At 37.1% G+C, this 20,099-nt stretch overlaps 2 long non-coding RNA genes across 2 annotated transcripts; both read right to left on the reverse strand.

Annotated features, from left to right (window-relative positions):
• Positions 1-1,289: 1,289 nt before the first annotated feature.
• On the reverse strand, positions 1,290-1,899 carry LOC142100127 (uncharacterized). The gene is made up of 3 exons (XR_012678722.1): positions 1,772-1,899; positions 1,566-1,683; positions 1,290-1,355 (listed from the first exon to the last, which is right to left on the reverse strand). It is a non-coding gene; the product is annotated as an uncharacterized LOC142100127 (long non-coding RNA).
• Positions 1,900-12,106: 10,207 nt separating this feature from the next.
• Positions 12,107-13,257, reverse strand: LOC142100128 (uncharacterized). The gene is made up of 3 exons (XR_012678723.1): positions 12,903-13,257; positions 12,593-12,811; positions 12,107-12,205 (listed from the first exon to the last, which is right to left on the reverse strand). It is a non-coding gene; the product is annotated as an uncharacterized LOC142100128 (long non-coding RNA).
• Positions 13,258-20,099: the final 6,842 nt, after the last annotated feature.

The following is a 20,099-nucleotide window of genomic DNA, read 5'->3' on the forward strand; positions in this document are numbered from 1 at the left end:
CAATATATCTACATAATTGGCAAAAAAAATAATTAACTGTATAAACTCAACTGCCAAAAACAGAGAACTATATCAACAGAAATGCAAGCCAAATACCAATAAATATATCTACATAACTTTAAAAAAAAATAAAAATATTTGAACATAACTGGCAAAAAAAGAGAAGTATATCAACATAAATGCAAACCAAATACCAATATATCTACATAACTTAAAAAAGAGAACTATATCAACAAAAAGCCCAAAAGACAAATATAATACACTCCAAAGTATTAAAACATTAACACGCATATGTTGCAGTGCAAAACTACTGGGCAAGAGGGAGGAGGCCTTAAGCACATATCAGCTTACAACACTGCTTTTTTGTTCTGCCACATTATATATTCTAATGTATGTTTTACTGTGTTTTTTTCTACGTACATTTTACAACGTTCCTAAGAAACGCAAAAGGCCCAACAAAATGGAGCAAGCAACTAAAACAATGACAACTGTCATGATGGATCAACTGCGGGAGATGGAGAGTAATATGAGGGAACACGAGAATACACAACTGCAGCATTTCATGGACAATGAGCGGGATCTCCAGGACTCTTTCCTCATGCAAATCATGAACATGCAGGAACGCGTGTTACGCGAAAATCGTGACTGTATGATGGGATTCATGGACAGACTCCTCTCACGGGTGCAGGCACCTCCTCCAAGTCCTTACTATTATGACGGACATTATCCTATGTACCAGCGGGGGCAACCCATGTTAATCAACAATAACCCTCCAAACCTGGTACAGAATACACAACATGCTCAACCTATGGGTAACCCCAACATAGAATACCCACCTGGTAACCAAACCACTCCACAACCAGAAAGGCCACAATATTGGCAATTGTAATAATCATGTTTTATGGACAAATGTTTAACAGTTAATTGTTATCATGTATGTTACGTGTGATCTGGATTCACGCCGTTAGCTTCACATATTACGGGAAAAGCAAATTTGCACTTACTGTTTGGGCACATTTGTGTCTTCTGTTTACTACTTGTGTATATATATATTTTTTTTTCTACATGCAAGTAAGCACTTTTGTATTGTGTCATTTTATATTTTTGTGAAGAGACATATGAGGAAATATGTACAAAACAAAATACAATAAACATTTTTTTTTTACTTTTACATTTGTGTGGTACATTCAAACAAGTGAGGTCAAATTGGCAGTGAGGGTATGTGTAAACCGGATCTGTTCCTGAGACAGGTGATGTTGCTGAGTGAACCCCTTCATCAACCAGCGCCTCAAAGGGTAAGCAGCATCCCCAATGATGTGTACCGGTATCTCCACACCATCAACAAACGTAGATTTCTGTAAATAAAAACATGCAGTTTGACGTCACCATGTTAAAAATATTGGTCACATAACGCAGTACACTTGGTACTATATGGTGAAAATGCATTTTGCAAGTGGTACATCTATATATAAAAAGGGGCAGTAAATACATACAATATTGATAGCAAACCATAGTATATAAGCTTCAATTACAAAAACATCATACAACATTACACCTATATTTACCTCTCTAGGGAACAGCCAGCCATCTTGTCTTTCCTCAGCAATTTGGTAAAGGTCTGAATTTGCTAGAACTCTGGCGTCATGGGAACGTCCAGGCCAGCCGATGAAAACATCTGTGAAACTGACATAAAAAAATACATATAGCATTGTTTTACAATACGCATTACACATGGCACAGTCACATAAAAAAAACCATAAAAAATGCTTACCAATAGTTGTGGTCAACCACAGCCTGCAGAATGATGGAATGCCAGCCTTTGCGGTTGTAGTAATCCGCATGGTTGTCTGTGGGGGCAATGATGGAGATGTGTGTCCCGTCTATGGCTCCAGCACACTGTGGAAACCCACGCTTCAGGAATCTTGCAATTGTATCATCCAGGCGCTGACCTTGTGGTAAGGAGATGAAGCGATGATACAGGGCTTCCAGCAATGCCGTGGTGACTTCATGCACTAGAGTGCACACCGTAACTCTGGGCTACACAAAAGTAAGTCGTCGGCCATGATGAAAAGTAATGTGGTAAACAATTACCACCCACTTTTGCATCATCTTTATGCGTAAAAAACCAGTCACCTTTCAATGACATCACCATTTTTCAGCCAATGAAAACTGCTCTGGTGATGACTCCCACAAATTGCCAGGGCACAGACTTGTGCCATATGAATGGGGTCAACCCGGGAAATTCCCGGGTCCGTGGTGCAGTATGAATGGTGTTTCTGAGCTGGGACGCTCTGAGCCCCGACAAAAACCCGGCTTGAAAAACCCGGGATATTGCCAGGGCGGCAGTATGAAAGCGGTATTATATTACATGGGTGCTATTCAGTTAATGTTAGGATGGTTGGGGGGAGGCTTAAAAGGTTCACTTATAGAACCTCTATCTGTTTTCCAAACAGTGCCCCAAAATTCCAGGATCTGGCCAAGCTGTAAATAACCTTATAAAAACCAGCAGCAGCAGGTAGTAAAAACGTCAAGAACAGGCAGGAGAGATCAGTACAATCTGGAAAATGTGCAGATTCTGGTGGGAAAGTATCAATTTGTTCGACTGTCCTGTGGTGATAGGACTTCATCACAACTGTCCTTCTTCATACTGTTCTGCTTGGGAAGGGGGAGACACTAAATTTCCAGGGTGTTTGAGTGATAAGGGGAGGGGTTGAGGGTGGCCTAGCAGAGAGATAACCACGCACAGATTAATAAGAAGCCAAAATGTGGAATATTGATGGGGTCTGAGGAAGGAGGGGCTTGGATGGCGGCTTTGTAAAGGACTAGGCACACCTTCTTAGTAGGCAGAATTTACTATTGCTTTCACCAAGAGGAGGGAGTGGGGCAGTGTTTTTTCTCACCAAGGGCACTGAATTCTCTTGTTACATCTCTAAAGCAGAGTATTGTAATCTATTGCACATCAAAATTGCATCTGCAATATAACAGTACCCTATGCACAGTGTACTATGTATAAGCAATAACAACAAACAAAGTGGTAAATGAATAACTAAAAATCAATTACACCCCAAATTCTCAACATGCCCCACCATTAGTTAGCCTGGGCTAGTTTCCACTTAGCAGGGAGATCATGAGCATGGAGTTCAGGCTGGTCAACACATGGCTGGTACTATGCTGACTTTTGAGGTACAAAAGTCAACATAGTACCAGATGTACGCTAAAAAATGCTGGGACTTTTCTTAACCTCCCTGGGCTGTTAATTAACAATAATGGGACAACTGCAGTGGAAACCAAGTGCAAATGCAGCATTTCATGCTCAGCAGACTTATGCCCATCAAAGTTGCCAATTTGCGCTTTGTAAATTACTTTCAATGGCTGCAAACTGATTCAAGTAAAAAGGTGGGATAATTGCTTTCATTTTATAAAATACAACACAAAATTGACCAAATCCGAATGCGATGGACAATAGTAATTTTGTAATTTTTTTACTTTTGTTTATGTGACCTACACAATAAATATGTCTTTCTGCTCTTAGCTCACCCTTCATTTTATTTCTTGTGTATATAGAAAATAGATCAAGCTACAACAACTACTCTAAACAACCTACTTGGCAGTATTAGACATAAGGAATGGCTGGCAATGTTTGACCATGCAATTAGCCAGGTAAATGACTTATAGTACAGCAGCACCACACATTTATATTAAGGGTAATTTACAACCCGCAAAAGTGCAGTAATAAGACTTCTTTAGGTTACACCTTGAGTATTTCAAGGTAAACACTCACTTCACAGTCCTGTGAAATGCACCTGCAAAATAGCTTTATGCGTTGCAAAGGCATCTGAAAATGTCTATGGTGCATACATTGAAAAGTCACTTCAAAGTCCAACCTTCTAACACTACCCACTTTATTCTTTTAACCTTTTATGTTTATCTTTTAATATACTACTCACTTTAGCTTAATATATGGCTTAAATTAATCAAGACAGTGTGGTATCAGGACTGTCTTCATTACATTTGGCACTATTGTGTGTTTGAAACTTTTTACTACAGTTGACAAAGTCTGCTTTCAAATGCACTAGATGCGCAACTGGAAGGTGTAAAATACATCACATTAAAAGAAAAGGACAAGCCATGAATCCTTTAGTAGCAGGGGATTTCATCCATTTTCCGTATTAAAACAATTTTGTCCTGCAAAGCTAAACATCACTTTTGCCTGTTCGGGCAAAATGAGGTGCTTTCTCAAGGTCTGTACTCAACAAAGAATATCCCCAATCCACCCACCTCCTACAATCAGCTGATGAAAATGATTACACCTCTGCAGACACAACTTTCTAGCAGTGCCGTAAATAGACATTTTAGTGCCCTGGACGAGACAGGGCACCGGCGCCCCCCTTCTAAGTAGGAGTGACATTTGCCAAGTGGGTTTGGCCAACCTAATGTGGGGGTGTGGATAGCACTTTACTGAAAGGATTCTGTTACACATATTTGCAAATGCATAAATATATATATATATATTATATATATATATATATATATATATATATATATATATATATATATGTATATATACACAAGTTAACCCGTGCATGATACTCATGCATTCTAGTCAAATCAAGCTACTTAACGTGTTAAAAAGGTTCTTGTCATGCATTTGGGCCATAGCCCAGGCCTCCTCAGGGGAAGAGCATTACTCCCCGACGCAAGCGCCCTTTTTTAACGTGGTTTTGTCCACATGTCACCACCTCATCATTTTTCTCCATCACCTCATCCTTCATCTTTATCGCCACATCTATCCAGATGTATATCCAGACACAGGGATCTCTCTCAGCGGTCCTGAGTATCACACTCCTCTCGCTCTGTCACCCCCGGAAATCACCAACCACTCCCCACTGTCACCCCCAGCAACCACCAACCACTCCCAACTGTCACTTCTCCTTCAAGAAATATATATATATATTTTTTAAATCTTTATAAACACTTTTAACAATTAACAAATTAAATTAACAAATTAAAAACATCTTAGTATACCAAATTCAGCCCTTTCTGAGTTTTTTTCCCCACACACACTAATGGGGGTATTCAATTGACCGCGTATTCGCGTAATATATCGCGAATAAGCGGAACCGCGGACATCGCAAAAAATCAACTTCCCAGAAATGACGGTATTCAATTGTAATACCTAACCCAGCCCCTTATCGCATAATATCCGACTTGTACGAAGTGCTTTTTTTTTTTTTACCCTTTTCCCGCCGTTCGTGATTTCCCGCCCACATTTCTATAAATAAACAACAACTTTGTTTTGCAAAGTGCCATTTTGCAGAGATTTCGATGCTGGTGGCCTGAGACCCTCTTGTTTTGTGAGATTCTGGATTGTACTTTTTGCATCTTTATATACATTTATTCATTATTTTCACATTATTTACATACATTGCATTACATTTTATTTTGCATTACATTTTATTTTGCATTACATTATAGTAAGTTATATTTTTACACAGTACTAACACCACACACTACATCAAACACTACACAACATCACACATTTTATTTAATAGCAGACATCAATATACTGCATACAGAAAAAGTGTGCAATAATCACAATTAAATAAAAGTTTAGTTACTTTTTAGCTCCAGCATTAGTTTTATTTATTTCAGCTACATAGCAGCTACATAGCATACATATATCAGTATGTCTAGGGAGCATAGGGAAAATCTTTCTGAACAGGTACACCTGGATGAAGAAGATATCAGCAGTGGAGAAGAGTGGCAGCATTAAACAGAAGAAAGAGATCGAGCACAAGAAAGAAGACAGAGATTCCTTAAAAAAGTGGCTACCAGACCCTCGCAGCAATCTACAGTGGCTGAAGAAGATGATGGTGATGATCCTGAGGAAGGTGGTAGTAACATCACCAGAGCACCTCGTTTCTCTGAGCAGCAGAACAACATCCTGGTGGACACGATAGTAACTAACTATGATGTACTTTATGGTAAACGGGCACATGTCACAAGTCATCAGCAGAGGAACCAGATCTGGCGTCAGATCTCTGACAAGGTGACTTCTTGTGGCCAAGTTCCAAAATCTATTGAGCATTGCAGGAAACGTTTCCGGGACTGTAAGCGGATTGTAAAGAAGAAGATGGCTGCGTCCAAGAGGCATGCAAAAGGAACTGGTGGTGGGAAACCTGCAAATATCAGCATGAAACCCTGGGAAGTGAGGCTGTCTGAGGTCCTGGATCCTGTACTCGTGGAAGGTGCTGTTGACACAGAGGAACCTTCAACATATTTATCTGAAGGTATGTATATATGTTTATATCTATGATGATGTGTTAATTATTTTTTTTTTATTTTTTATTATTTTTTTAAATAATTTTAATTTTAACACTGTTAAATTTAATTGTAGAGCCAACCTCCAAGCGGCCATCTAAGAAAAGCTCAAAAGGACATCCTGACACAGCTGCCAGCCAAGTTGGTAAGTGTTTTTTGTTTGACTATATTGATACTTATATATATTTTACCAGTCACACACATGTACACACACACACACACACACACACACACACACACACACACACACACACATATCTCATGTCTAAAATATATTCTCAAACGAAAATCATATATTATCATTGCCCATGGTTATTGTTACTGTACATTTGTGTTGTTTGTATACAAAATTTATTTTACAATGTACACACAGCTGTCGATTGAAATCAATATGTAGATGAACCCCACCTTGACAATATTAACATAGGATTTTGGTGTGTGTATATCATGCAGCCAAAAGTTTTATTTCAATGTAAATTAAATATATGTATATATTTTATATGCACACATTCTCAATCACCACTGTTTTATGTATACTCATTTCTCTTTATCTAAAATATACCCATTTTAGTTATATTTTTGATATAGATGAATGAATAAACATTAAACAGGTGGTTGTGAATGTGTGCATATGATTATATATAGATATATCTTTCTTTTTTAGGTGTGTGTGTACATATATTAAAATATATACACATACATACTATGGTGTAAGAGACAAGAAAACAAACACACACATACACAAAAACATGTGTACGTTTTAGAACATAAAAAAAGTATATTAAAGCTAGACGTGTATATATAAGTGTGTTTCTTAACATATAAATGGATAAATATAGCCATTGTGGTTAAATTGTAGATATTGATCCATTTTTATCGTAATAAACACTCTTATATGTACACGTCTACCTTTAATATACTGTTACGTGCACATGTTTTTGTGTATGTGTGTGTTTGTTTTCTTGTCTCTTACACCATAGTATGTATGTGTATATATTTTAATATATGTACACACACATACGTGTGTGTGTATTGATGAATGTGTTAGGTCAGGTGTGTGTGTATATATATAATATATATATATATATATATATATATATATATATATATGATACTGTCAAAGAAGGCATATAAAGGAGGAGTTTGGTCTTGAACCATATATTTTTTTAAAAATTTAATTCTAATCTATTTAATGACATGGCCCATGATTCATTAAGGATCGTAAGTTTAGAAACGTTATTTAAGTATCCTGGTCAAAAACATGCAACAATGCAAGGTGTGCAAGTTAGTTTTGCACATAAGTTAAATACTGCCTGTTTTTTCCTGTTGCACTAATATTTGAGAGCTTATTTGTACACAGGTGATATTTGCGTGTTACGTGAAAAAACAGTAAGTATTGATTTTTTTTGAAAAACAGAATAATATTTTGCAGCCCTTTCATTGTAACATTATTTTGTCCGAGTGACCAAAATTAGAAGTTTATATTGTTAAATGCTTAATGAATCAGGCCCCTAGTTAACATTTTTTTTTTTTTTTGGGCAAACATTAGTCATGGGTCAATTTTGAGTGTCAGGGGCAATTTTTGTTTTAAAAATATGTGTATGTCATCAATCAATATCTAAAAACCATTTACATTTTTTGTTTTTTGGGTAGTTCAAACACACAAAGACATCCTACTCGCTAAGAAAAAAGAATCGCCTGCGACAACAGATATGTATGATTTTTTTTTTAAATTTTTTTTTTAAAAAAATATATCTATGTCTTTTAATAATCTAAAACAAAGCAATTTCAAACAGAAATGGCAAGAAAACAAATTAGTGTATTATCAGTTTCTACGGTGACTAACATCACTGAAAAAATTAAAATTTTAAAATCCTATTTTTGGCAAATTTTTAACATTGCTTATGTTTCAGAGACTGCATTTGAAGAGCAACCATGTAGTTCAAGGACAGAATTGGCGTCATTGCAGAACATTTCGGAATCCGTTACAGGAGAATGATAGTCCAATATACATTCTACATTCAACATTGCAATGCATTTTTTTTTTGTTTATTTGATAAATATTTCAAATTGTCATTAGTTTAAAATAATCTGTTGATGAGGAAATAAATCATTTACAATTAGATAATAATATCTATTGTTTATCCTTAGAAAACCTGAGAGAGAAGCAACAAGAGGCAAGAGCTGCAAACAGTGATTTAACCCCTATTGAGGATACAGAAACATGTAATTTTGCTAGAAATGGCAAGTAAAAATTTTCTTTGGCCAAAAATTTCAACTTAGCAGCTATTTATAAATTTCATCATAGGCCACTGATTAAAGGTATATAGGTTAGTCGTTTACAGGGGCTTCTTTCACATTGGGCACAATGGGCAGGTGCCCGGGGGCCCTGCAGGCCAGGTAAGTCTTTCCGAAGCAGCGCAAGAAAAAATAAATAAATGTACTTTAGGACAGCTGGCGATCCGTCTCCCTCCCCGTTGTCCTCCTCCGTGTGGCGCTGGCAGTGCATTTTAGGTGTGATGTCATAACGCCTGCCAGTCAAGCATTGCAGAATGTGAAGAAGGAGGAGAACAGGGAGGTAGCCGGATCGCCAGCTGTCCTAAAGGTAAGTTTGTGGGTTTTTTTCTCTGTTTTTTTTTTTTTTTGTCTTGCGCTGCCTCAGACGGTCCCCCATGGCCTGCAGGGCTCATATATAGATAATAATATATATATATATATATATATATATATATATATATATATATATATATATATATATGGACCCAGGTGCATGGCTTTACCCGGGGGCCCAAATAGTTGGTAAGAGGGCCCTGGTCATTTAGGATATAAATCAAACGTTTTGTGTATCTACCAGTAAATTTCCATCATTAATACAAAGTGCCAAGTTCATACTGACCTTATTACACTGACAAATGTAACTAACGTCATTAAAAAATGTAATAATGTTTTATTTTTCCAGAATCAGAAGACTCCCTTCAGTCTGATTCTTTAACGTTTTCACCAAAAATTCCTGTGATTCAGCGTAAGTGTAGAGTCATAATTATATTTTTTTATTAATAATGTCAAACAATATAGCATCTTTCTAAATAAATAGTTATGAGTTTCTATATGTATGTATGTGTATATATTTTTTTTTTCTTTCAAAATAGCTACAACACCAACCACAGCTTTTGAGGCCCTGCAGTAAACATTTCACCGTTTGGAAGACACTTCACAATCTAGAATACAACGTGGAGAAAGTGCACCTTCAACATCTAGTTTTCCTAGACTTACAACACTTGCAAGAGAAATGGAAAACTCCCAGGAAGTGTTTCGGGGGAATCTTAGCCTCCCAAGAAAGAACCGAAGTGAGTATTGGAAGAATTTCCAATACTCTAGACCAAATTTCGCAGAACCAGCAACAGACTGCAGCAGCCAATATCCTCATAGCCACCAACCTTCAAAGTTTAAACGAAGAAATGCGCTCAAGAAGGCTTTTGGAAAACCTTTCGGTTAATTTTCCAGAGTGGAATGTGTCAGGAAGCATCCCTCAAATAGGACAACCACAAAGTGCTATAAGCAGCTTAAGGACCCCAGAGATACCGTTGGATTTGACAGTGCAGTCTGCAAGGCCAAGCCCAGAAGAATTGTAATCTGCACGAAGAAGACTACTATCATCTTCATCATCAGAGGATCCAGTGATGCAATCTACCCCCAACGTAAGTCAAATGTCTATCTATTTTTTTTATTATCTAATACTTCAATATTTAGTACGTTCACTAACCCAATCTATGGTCATATTTCATATTAAATAATTAATAAGACTAATGTACGCAAATAAACAACATTTTAGTAACAATATATTTCTGTAATTTTTTTTTTTTTTCAGAAATAGAAGATACAATTGATCTGTTGATAAATATGGAGCAACAAGTTTTACAAGTTTTCAACGTTTGAACATTTTGGAATATTTCATTTTGATGATCACAATGAACCTTACATGTAAAAAGGTATGTATTTGGATATTTTTAAAAATTCATAAAGATATACATTTCATATATATATATATATATATATATATATATATATATATATATATATATACACACACATACATACATAGAGATAGAGCTAGAGATAGAGATAGAGAGATATATACACACACATATGTATATATATATATATATATATATATATATATATATATATACACACATAGATAGATATATATATATATATACATATATATACCCAAAACTTCCAATAGAGCGCTTGTGAAGGGCAGATATAAAAAACTGAGCAATACTTAAATTCAGTAGGCAGCTCCCCAGTCATTCAACACCTGTCTGCAGATGAGGAAGGTACCAGCCGGCGACAATCTAGACGTCTAGATTGTCGACGGCTGGTACCTTCCTCATCTGCGAGTGTCCATAGGACAGATAAGCTGGTTATATTTATGTTTCATGTACGGCCATTTATTTTATAAAGCCTGCAGTGTGAAATACTGTGCTATTAAATATATGGCTTTTTAAGCATTCAGGTCTGGTTCATTTACGGTATCACACCATTGTGGCTTGTATTTTAGTTTGCAGCTGTTCATCTTGCCCTATGTCAGGAGGCGATATCTACTATCCAGGATTACCTTGATCACCAGGTTACTCGTGGTGCCATCAGAAGGAATTCATCATATAAATCATTGGCTTGATTACTTTGAATATCTGGTATGGGAATTATATATCTCTGGATGAATACGACTATGTATCACTTATAATTGCACTATGTGTGGCGCCCCCTGTCTTCTATTTTATTTTTATACATATATATATATATATATACACACACATTTATACATATATATATGTGTGTGTATATAGATATATAGATATATGTGTATATGAATGCCTATATGTATGTATTTTAAAAAAAAAAATTTTTTTTTTTTTAGTTGAAAATACACAAAGTTACTATGGAAAAATGCACGTAATCCTTCAATTACTGGAAGAATATTTAACAATGGTAAGTGTAATATTTGTGTTAAAATTAATCTGATTATGTTACATTTTATATTATTCGGTAGTATATATTTTTTTTTTCTGTTTAAATCCCTTAGACAAAAGATTTTATAATCATCTAATGGTCTATGCTACAAATCATGAAGTTATCCCAAAGAAGAACTAACAACAAGAATTTAGTTTTACCTATAATTAACCATGGTATGTTATTGATATATAAATGTATATTAAATTGTTTTTAACAATTGTAACATTCATTGTAAAAAAAATTTCAATGTTAAATGTTATTGATAACAGTGCAAAAAAAAAAAATAGTTCCAGAAATATTATCAGTGATTTTTTACAAGATAATACTTAATCCTAATGAAAATTAAAATAGAGGATTGATTGTTAATGATGCTAATGTTGCAATTTTAATTCAACTGTATTATGTTTTTTAAAAAAATAAATAAAAATTAAACACTTTTTTTAATAATTCACAGCCAACTGAAGAGGATAGAAGAACTACTGTGAAAAATACAAGAAATTGGAGAAAAGCAAAGACCACAGAAAAATTAAATTCTGATATATAAAGTTTATAGAAAATATGTAAATTATTAAAAGATCTTATATTTTACTTTAAAACATGTGTCTTTCATTATTATAATCTAGAAAGATTGTTGTACAATATAATGAAAAATAAATATTTGTTCAACACATCAATTTGGTTAAAAAAATTTTATTAATACATTTTAAAGCGTGATTAACTTTTTTGGATACAAACAAATAATCATTTCTCTTATAATTTAGATTTTTGTGGTAATTAAACAGTATACATTATATTTAACAAAAAACAAACAATACAAGTGGGTCAATATTCCATGGACTATTCAAAATCCAGTCGCTGGTTCCGTCTGCAATCCACAGTGAAATGGGTGTGACAGGTACATTTTGGAGAAAGTAAAAGAGAAAAAAGGTAATTTCAGTGTGAGTATGTGTCAGTAGTGATACTTTACATAAGGTTACATCACACAGAACATAGCATAGTGCAGTTTACATATGATGACACCCACCTGTCCAAGAAGCTGGCTCTTGAAAAGCGCCATGGTCTTGGTCTTCAAAATCCAGTCGCTGGTTTCATTCTGCAATCCACAGTAAAATGGGTGTGACAGGTACATTTTGGTGAAAGGAAAAGAGAAAAAAGGTAATTTCAGTGTGAGTATGCGTCAGTAGTGATACTTTACATAAGGTTACATCACACAGAACATAGCATAGTGCAGTTTACATATGATGACACCCACCTGTCCAAGAAGCTGGCTCTTGAAAAGCGTCATGGCCTTGGTCTTCAAAATCCAGTCGCTGGTTACGTCTTGCAATCATCCTTTTATCTTAACTAACTGTTATTAACATTAAACATATTTTCAAATAAAAACATATATATATATATATATATATAAATCCTTTAACCGAACGCCGAACAACGATTGTTTGAGATATCTCCCACTAATTAATTTGAAGTCCTGAAAAAAAAAAAAAAAAGATAAACTATTAGTTATTAATTAATTTATATTTATAAAAAAAAAATTATGACATAAGAAAATTTACACTTACATGAAAAAAAATCCAAAATTAAACGCTGGCGCTCACGAGTTCCTGTTTCCCGACCAAATGCTGTGGCTGAAGAAAGGTCTTGATCCTGTAAAACAGCAGGATCTATCTCTACCTCCAAATTATTTGCCAAACAGATATTGTGCAGAATGCTGCAAGCAATAACAATAAGGCAAACTTTTGATGGTGAGTACAGAAGCGCACCGCCGGACCTGTCCAAACAGCGGAACCGGCTCTTAAGTACCCCAAAGGTACGCTCAATTACACCTCTGGTGGCTATATGTGCCGCTTGGTACCTTTTTTCAGCATCAGAAATTGGATTGGACACTGGAGTGAGCAACCAGGGCTGGCTCCCATATCCTGCTTCACCTATTAAAATTTTTTTTATTTATTATTAGTGCTCTTCTCATTATAGAAATAATTATTAATAGCGATTACCTAGATATAACTTACCCAGGAGCCATCCATTAGGAAAATATCCCTCCTCAAACCTCTTGAACAGTCCTGAATTCTGCAAAATAAAAGAATCATGAGAGGAACCAGGGAAGCCAACACAAACATTTAGGATTTTTTTTCTGGCATCACACACCATCTGCACATTCATGGAATGGAAGTGCTTTCGGTTTCGAAAGCTCTCTTCCATTCTGTGCGGAGGTGTGAGTGCCACATGGGTGCGATCTATTGCACCCAGGACATTTGGCATACGTGCCACTCTATAAAAATTGGATTTGACCTCCTGCCATTCTAATTCAGACTGTGGGAATTTAATAAATTCCCTAGTATGTTTTTTCATGGCTTTAAGGACCTGAAACAAACACTGTGAAAATGATGGTTGGGAGAAATCCGCAATTACGGACAATGTCGGTTGAAAGGTTCCCGATGCTAAAAAATGCAATGCCCCAAGCAGCTTTGCCAATCCAGGCACAGCATGGTTTGTGGGGACTATTGGTTCCAGGTCCTCTTTAAGGAGGTCATATAAAGAATAAATTGCAACTGAGGATAGGCGATATAATCTTATCACCTCATCCTCAGCGACCCCATCAAGTAACCGACGTGTGCGGTACAGACGGGGCCGTGGGACCTGACGCCTTGCATCAAGTAATGGAGCCACAGCATTCTCTCCCTCACTTGCAGCCACATGCGCATCTACATTCTCCTCTATTTCCAAAGCATTTCCTTCCTCTCCCCCAACAAGCAAACCAGCATGTGCACATTCACATACATGCTGCATACATAAACTGCCAAACGTTTATCGAAAATGGCTCCATTACTAATGCCTTTGTAAATTTCTTATTAAAAAAAAATAAAATTTTTTTTAAGCATTAAAGTATTAATTAACTATTATCATTATTAATTAACTACCTAGCAGTATAAATACTGCTAGATATTAAACTATTAACAGTTTTATAGAAATAAAAATCCTTAACTATCTGCTAGATATAAATTTTTATATAAAAATGTAGATATACAAAACCAAACAGTTGTCTCAGTCTCAGCTCTTTAATGTTTTCTCTCAGGTCAGTTGAATGAGAAATGAAACTAATGTTCTTAATTTTAATCCAGGGGACTATACCATTTGTTTTTTTCTAAAGGGGGGGGGGGGTATTTAAATATAATTTTACAATTTTTTTTATTTTCATGGGATTAAAGTTATTTTTAATACACAATTATCAGTTGAGAGAAGTTTAATGAGTATAATATTAACAAAAAAGACCCATATTTAAATAAGTTTGGAAATTAAAGGAATCATTAACGCTTTTAAAAGACCTTCAATGGTGCATGCGTTAAAGCGAAAATTTACAATTGAATAACCTGCCTGCAGTTGTTCTATGGGCTTGGTAAGAATTTGCGTAACATGTTTATTTCCGACTTAAACACGTAAAATAAGGGGAATTGAATTGTGTGCACTCTATGCTAACACGAAAACACGTTAAATAGTATCGGAATCGCGAAATCAAGGCTAATTGAATACCCCCCTAAGAATTTTTGTAGGTCAGTGTATAACACCGCCCAGCAGGTGGCGCTGCAGCAAATTTCAGCCCTTCCTGAGTTTTTTTTTCCACACACACTAAGAATTTAGTAGGTCAGTGTATAACTTCGCCCAGCAGGTGGCTCTGCAGCTTGGTTTTTTTTTTCACACACAGACACACGCCACTAGGCTTTTATATAGTAGATTATATATATATATATATATATATATATATATATATATATATATATATACATACATACATACACACACACACACACACACACACACACACACACACACACACACACACACATACAGTGGTGGGATTCAGGGATTCAAATAAATTAACAACTGGTTCTCTGCCCTAATGACCATTTAAAGTATGCAAAAATATATACCAAAATGTATTGTAATATTTCATACACTTAATACTCAATTAAGAACAGTAAAAGAGATACACAAGATTAAGATAACTAAATTATTATAAGAAAGAGTTGTAAAATGTTTACGAAAAAATATTAAAGGTTGATATTGGCGCATTTTGCAGCAAAAGGCATTTCTATTTGTAAAGTGGGGGCTCTTTTGCTAGATACAGACTTTATTAAATTAAACTAAATGTTATTGTCTGCTTCAAATTTCCACATATTAACCTTTTCTTGCCACAGGAAGTACACAGTGCAGAACTAACCATTTCCCTGGAGCCTTTGAACCCAGTATAATTTAAAATGTTTGGGAATTTTGCCATATCATTGAAACTTATTATTTCTTTTATATTAATGTAAATGCTTTAAAAGATTATTAAAACTTCAACATTCCTTAAAATAAAGTGATACAAGGCTGCCAATGATTAGTATAATGAAACTGCACTCAAAACACATGTAGGACAGGGGGCTGCGTGTATCCTGTTTGCTATGTATCAGAGATTTAATTCCACACTTACCTTTTTTACGATGCTTACGGGTGAGGAGGGTCACTGTGAGGAGGAGAAGAAACACCAGTAGGGTTGCCAGGATGTATCCGAATTGTTGGATGAAAACAATAGAGGGGAGAGGGGTGAGAGAGACTGACTCGGCATTTGCTTTCCAAATGCTGAACTTCCTGTCAGTGGAACGCATATGCGTTCCACTGCGCAAAAGTACAAGGCTGAAGAGAGTCAGTCTCTCTTTCCCCTCTATTGTTTTCATCCAACAACTCGGATACATCCTGGCAACAGTACAAGGCTGAAGTTTGGTAACGGGTTTAGCCTGAAAGTAGGTAGCGGGCGGCTGCTGCGCCCCCTTGGGCTTGCGCCCTGTGCGACGGCACCGCCCGCACCACCCTAGTTACGGCTCTGCTTCCTAGGTCTGCAGATCCATGCTCTTCTCTGTAAAACATGATGCATTTGCAGAAGAGTAGGAACATAAAAGAGAATTTGCACTGCAGTTTTGCTTAGCACATATTGTAAAGCCTACATACAGTATACATATAGTGCACTGCACTATGTGAAGCACCAAAAGAAGCCCTGCATGTCTTTCCATTATCTGCAGAAATAAGAGCGATTTAGGGAACTAATGTCCTCCCATGACTTGACAGATATATTTATTAACCCCATTAATGCAGTATTTTGTAGTCTCGTGACCAATCACAATTTAGCATTTTTGCTTTTTTATATGTAGGGTATGTCGAAGTCGTATAATTGGATGAACGAAAGTATATTGGTTAATATTGTTTTATTGGCCGATTGCACTCAGTATGCCACGCTACACGTGGCATATGGCGATCGCACGGTAAAATATGCACGCACACACTCGCATGACAACATTTAGTTGTTTATGTAATTCATATTCATATTGGTTCCATTACACAGTAATTTATAAGCAGACAGTATTTGGTTTATTATTAGTTTATATAGTATGATTATATGTGCACTTCAATGATATATATGGTTCAGATAATAGGAAAGGTGGCATGTCTAGTATCATATTAATACCCTATTGTGCGTTAGAAACACATACAATCGCCTATGCAATGCTTATTTGAAAACTATAGAATTACTTTAAAAGGTATCAATGTGAATTTTATATTGTTTTTTTCCCCGATAGAGTTTTCTTTTAAATAAAAAGACTAAATTTTATTGTTATAAAAGCTAAATTTGCCGAACATTGTTGTAAAAAATACACTTTTCCATCATTATTTTGATATATAATATGTGCCATTTTTACTAGATCAGGGTAATTTATAGTGGCTACATATAAGTGTTCTTATATTTTTATTTAAGTTTTTTATTTTTCGAGTTTATTTTAAACTTTGATATATAAATAAATATATTGTGACAAAGGGAGTTGTTTGCCACAGGCTTCTAAAAGAGGAGTTGTTTACCGGACAATCTGCAGAGCAAGGCTGCATACAGAGTTACTCATTTGTACAGTAATACATCCAAGTTAAAAGAGATACAGGTGGAGGACCTATGTGTGACAATATAATAGTAAAGAGACTGATTTACCTTACATTTCTCATACGTCTTACTGGGGGACACTGCTAGACATATGGGTGGTTCAAGGAGTCAACGGCACTTTAGCAAAAAAACTTGTGAATATAGCTCCACCCCAACTATACCCCTTCCACAGGAAGGTGTATTAAGTTTGGTTTTAGAGCCCTTAGTTGTTTGCATGTTTTTCAGGGCTCCTGCCCTGAATTCTAATTTTTAAGGATTTTTTACAGATGTTATTATTTTAAACTAAGGGGGACCAACATTGTGTGGGCTCAGGGATGCTCCGAGTGGGTGGACAGCCTGCGGCCTTTCTCCACCCCTGGTCCCTGATCTGGGGTGAGTAGCTCCACAGCTATCTCACCCCCAGCAATGCTGTACAATTAATTTTTTTTACACTGAGAAAGTGTCTCCTGCAATCCGTGCAGGATATGGAAGTAAGCTGTCAGCGCCGACACACAGGCAACGCTGACAGCCGCGACCAAAGCGGACATTGAACAGAGCAAGGGTCGTGTCTCCGTGTCGGACAGAAAGGGGACAAAGGAGCAGCCACAACAAGTTCTCCAGTGGATCATCTGTGCCCTCCAGTGGCGAGTCCAGCGGTGGCTACAGTCACCACTGAAGGGCACAGAGAGGAATGGAAATCTGTGACTTCAACATTTTGGGCATAGGAAGCAGAGTTTGTGCATCCTCCTCCCCGTCTTACTGGCACAAATATCGCCATTTTCTGTTCCAGTGTAGCTGCGGACCCTGCTGTGCCCCTCCATTAGAGGGCAGGTTTTTATTGTCCTTAAAAATGCTCTTTTCTGCTTCCTATCAGTATGTAAGTGTGTGTTTGTGAGCCTACCATTCTATGTGGCCATTTCTTTACAAAAATATTACATGTATATCCCTCTTTAAGTAGATATGATATATGTTGTTTATTAACAGTTACATGCAGGAGCTGTTTGAACAGGTATAGTGTCATTTATATAAAAAATACTGGGCCCTTGCTAATATACAGTACAGCTATTCTGAATAGAATCCTGCATAACTAGACAAAGGGACTTAGGTCTCCGGTGCAGAGCACTCCAAGTGGCAATTCAGAAGCTATTGGATTTTGGGGTAATAATTCCACTCCCTCCACTGGAAAGAGGTTTGGGGTTTTACGGTCAACCAACAGGTGCAAGTCCTGGATTTCAGAATGGAGTCTCTCTGGTTGGTATTTGCGGTCATGGAACCAGGAGAATTCATGACTTCCCTGGACATAAAATATGCTTATCTTCATATCCCCATATGACATGGTCATCAGTGTCTTCTCCGCTTTGTAGTAGGAGAAGCTCACTACTAGTTCAAGGCATTACCCTTTGGTCTAGCTACGCCTCAAGGGTTTTTACCAAAGTGATGGCAGTAATGGTGGGCCTTCTCCAGCCACAGGTACTCGCAGTGGTCCCTTACCTGGACATTGGCCTTCCTGGAAGCACATGGCTGGGTCATCATCCTTCCAAAAGTTGGCAGAAGATGTTCGTCATGGAGAACAAGGTCTGTGCGGTCCAGTCCAAGACCAAGTGCCTCTTAAAGAGACGAGAAGTCTCTCTACTTCAGTGCATGAAGTTGTTGGGCACAATGGTCTCAGTTCTTGTGGTGGTGCTATTTGCACAATTTCACTCGCCGTCGTTCCAGTGGGAACTTCCGCGCAAATGGTCAAAATCCCATCTTCATCTGGACAAGTAGATGATTAGACTGTACACCATGGGCCAAGTCTCTCACCTAGTACCTGAACAAGTCGCACCTTTCCAAGGGTCGTTCTTTCCAGATGTGGGAGTGAACGCGGGTGCCAGATGCCAGCTTGTCAGGATGAGGAGGGTTCATCACAACTCTCTGATATCGGGGGTTGTAAGACCAGGAAGCGTTATTTCCTAGCAATGTACTGGAGCTTTGGGCAATTTACAATGTACTTGTCCAGGCACAGAGCTTTCTGTGGGGCAAGTTGCTCATAGTCCAGTCAGACAATGCAACAGTGGTATACATACCTGAACCATCAGGAAGGCACCCGCAGTGTCAGGGCCATGAAAGAATCTTACAGGTTAGTGTTGTGGGCGGAATGGCACATTTCTGCTTTCTCTGTAGTCTTTATCCAAGGATAGAAAACTTGGAGGCTGATTATCTCAGCCGCAACCAGGTTCATCCAGGAGAATGGTCCCTGCACAAGGAGGTGTTTGACCTCCTAGTCCAATATTGCAGTTGTCCAGACATAGACATGAAGGCGTCCCAGCTGAAATTCAATGTTCCTCTATTCTGTGCATAATCCCAGAGTCCAGACGCAGGATTCATGAACGCCATGGTGATCCCATGGCCGTTTCACCTGGTCTACTTATTTCCTCCACTTCCAATGCTTCTGTGGTTTCTCAAGAAGATGAAGACAGAACAGATGGTGGCCATCCTGGTGGTCCAAGATTGGCCTTGCCGAGCATGGTACTCCGTTCAGATTGCCTCTCCACACAGTCTTACTCGCACAAGGTACTCATCGCTGCCATTCATTAAGTCGGCTGGCTTTGAGTGACTACTGAAATGATAATCCTCCAGGCATAAGGGTTTCTCGCTTCTGTGGTGAAGCCATGATTAAAGCCAGGAAATCTTACTCTGCGGCAGATTACCTTCTGGTCTGGAAGGCTTATGTTCTTTGGTGTGAGGCAAATCATTGCCACACCTCAGGTTTCAACCTTTCCAGGCTGCTTGTCTTCCTCCAATCAGGGCTTGATAAAGGCTTGCGATTATTTTC

Source organism: Mixophyes fleayi, chromosome 8 (assembly GCF_038048845.1).
Source record: "Mixophyes fleayi isolate aMixFle1 chromosome 8, aMixFle1.hap1, whole genome shotgun sequence".
NCBI classification, from domain to species: domain Eukaryota; kingdom Metazoa; phylum Chordata; class Amphibia; order Anura; family Limnodynastidae; genus Mixophyes; species Mixophyes fleayi.